Genomic DNA, 2,881 nt, shown 5'->3' with positions numbered 1-2,881 from the left:
CAACAGGGTTTGGGGACCCAAGATTTTTTTTTTAAAGGGGGAGGAGGTGTCGTCAGCTGTAGAAGCAAAAGACAAGACAAAGGCATAGAGACCCCAGGGAAATACCCAGTTCCCACACTACTATGGGAGATATCGTCCAGCCCAGGTCCAGGCCCTAGGTTCTTTGTTCTAGCCACCCCCTATTTCTTTGGTATTGTCAGGAGACAAGACTCAGTTCCTGGGTGCTGGTGGAGGAGGGAGAGTAGTTCCAGGGCTTCCTATAACTACTGAGTGAACAATTTGAGCTTAAAATTTTCCCTTTTTTAAATATTTAAAAATAAATAAATCAAACTCCATCCTGCACTGTACACAGCCCTTTTGACTCCCTGACATTGATTTGTGGAAAGAGAGGGGGTGTCAACGTTGGAAGGGCCTCCTCACTTTCTTCCCCCACTTTGGTTTGGCTTCTCCTTTGGGTACTGTGCTGTTGGGCTTGGAGGCTGCAGTGGCCCCAGGGCCCTGCTGAGGAGCTGCAAAGAAGTTCCCGTTGGACACCTGGCCTGGGGGTACTTGAAAGATCTGGCTCAAGAAATCCCGAAGGTCAGCAGGAGGGGCATCTGGGGTAGCTCTCTGCCGCTCACTGGTGCTGGCATCCGTGAACCAAATGAGATGTGATAGGGGACTCTGTGCGTATCTGGTGAGATTCCCACATGCTGGCATCCAGCCCACTCTGTGATGTCATACACCTTTCCATCCATCAGCGCAAAGTAGGTAATCTTGAGGCCCAACCTGCTTGACTCAGCCCCAAATTCTCCTTCCTCAGCAGGATGCAGCCTATTACCCTCAGCACAGTATCTGGCACTCTCAGGTTCCTGGTCCATTTCAAACCTCTTATGCTTTCCCTGGCATCGGCTGCACATCATAGTATTCATTGCTTCTTTGAGGTCATCCTGCAGCTTGGACAGAAACTCATTCACTGACCGGCTCAGCTCATTCTCTGCCATTCGATTCATCTCATATTCCTTCCACCTTTCAGGGTTGCTGACAATGTCCCAAGCTGCCTGCAAAACCTTGAAGGTCTCCTCAGCCCGGGGATGATTATTTTTTGTCAGGATGAACCATCACGGCCAGCTGCCTATAGGCCTTCTTCAGTTCAACATCCGATGCTGTGGCTCCAACCCCTAACACATGAAAAGGGTTTAGCTCATCCTCAGGAAGCCCAGCCATGGTCAACAGTCGAGCCACTTCCTCTTCAGGCTGGCAGTAGTGACCACTAGCTACAGGTGCATTCCCCTGCTTATTCCTCTGCTTGACCCAAGGCCAACTCCAGCCAACCCCACTGAACTATTCTTACCAACTGCTGCCACGGCCTGCTATCTCTTGGCAGAATCAGGCACTGCTGCCAGGTGGGAGAAGCCAGCCAAGGGAAGAGCCAGGTGGCTTTACCCGTCTGGCCTAACTGGTCACTCAGTGCTACCAGAAACCTCCAGCCCAACAAAAGGGCCAGAGCTGGGAGCAGCAAAGCCCCCAGTAGCCTAAGAAAACGGGTGAACAGCCCTACCCCATAGCAAAACCCTTGGCTCAGAAATTGGAACATTACCTGGTCCCAGCCCCCCAGCCGCCCTGCCCAGACTCCCACCCAGACACAAAAAAGGTCCAGATCACGGCCTTTCAGCTGCCTGCGTGCATGGATGAGATGGCCATAAGTTTCCACGTACTCCCCCACTAATACCAGCAGTTCGATCAGCCTCCAGAAACCTGCCTGTCCAAGCTGACACAGTTCCTCTGCCCCCCACAATTCCAGTCCTCTGTGCTAATCTGCCTGACTCCATTTCCGACCAGGGGATCTGGGATCGCTGCGTCCACCCTCCCAAGTATCCTCCTTGGCTGGAACGCGGTGCCGTGGTCTCCGGGGTGCAGGTTTCTTTCCACTGGGCACACGTGAAAAATCACTGGGAAACTTAAGAGGTTCCTCCTCATCATATTCCTCTTCCAACTCTTCATCTTCCCCCAAAGCGAAGAGCTGCGGTAACTCCTCCCCGGCAGAGGGCCAGGAGCAGCTACGAGAGCAGCTCCCCCGGCTCCGCCTCCTGTTCACTCTCTGGTCAGGACCCAAGATTTTTAAGTGCATTGACTCAGATGTCCTATCTCATGCATTAGGGTCCCATTCTTCCCAACTGATACCCTGACTTTGTTGCGGCAATCCTGCTGAGGTTGAAAGTTTAATCTCCTCTGGAGCTTTGTTCTTCTTGGAATTAAGTTCTGGAGCTGATCTTCAGTCCTTTCTGCCCTTTGGCTGCAGCAGGGCAATCCCCGGAGAAGGATGCATCTTTGAGCCATTAGCAGCCAACACACCAGGGAGCCAGAGGGATGAATGCCTTGGTTCTGCAGGGGGATCTTGAAGGTGAACAAGGGCTTCCGCTGCAAGCCCTATGAATAAGTGCTGAAAAAAATGCCCATTTTACAACAGAGGAAACTGAGTCTCCGAAGCCGCAAAGTAACTTGCTCAAGGCTACACAGATAGCAAATAGTGCCCCATTATTTGAAACTGGTTTGTTCTGAATATTGAGCCAAGAATCTTAACCAATATATTATATTTCATGAGTGTGTTTGCCAAATATCTCAGCTTCAAAAACCTGCTTAGTTACTTGGACAACCCTCAGTTAACTTTTGGATTACTTTCTGTGATAGGCAGAATAACAGCCCTTCCAAATATGCCCATGTTCTTATCCTTAGAACCTGTGTATATGTCACTTACATGACAAAAGGGACTTTGCAGATGTGATTAAGTTAAAGACTTTGAGATGGGGGAGATTTTCCTGTATTATTTGGATGGGTCCAAACTGAATCACATGGGTCCTTAAAGCAGAGAACCTTTCCAGGCTGTGGTCAGAGGGAGATG

The 2,881-nt window shown here is 50.4% G+C and overlaps 1 pseudogene; it reads right to left on the bottom strand.

The window, feature by feature from the left end:
* Nucleotides 1-332: 332 nt before the first annotated feature.
* On the bottom strand, nt 333-2,307 carry LOC111175470 (dnaJ homolog subfamily C member 14 pseudogene; annotated as a pseudogene).
* Nucleotides 2,308-2,881: the final 574 nt, after the last annotated feature.

This window comes from Delphinapterus leucas, chromosome 1 (assembly GCF_059928025.1).
Source record: "Delphinapterus leucas isolate spDelLeu-1000000601 "Yukka" chromosome 1, BTC_Dleu_Yukka2, whole genome shotgun sequence".
NCBI lineage: Eukaryota > Metazoa > Chordata > Mammalia > Artiodactyla > Monodontidae > Delphinapterus > Delphinapterus leucas.
This window is presented reverse-complemented; position numbering and strand designations above follow the sequence as displayed.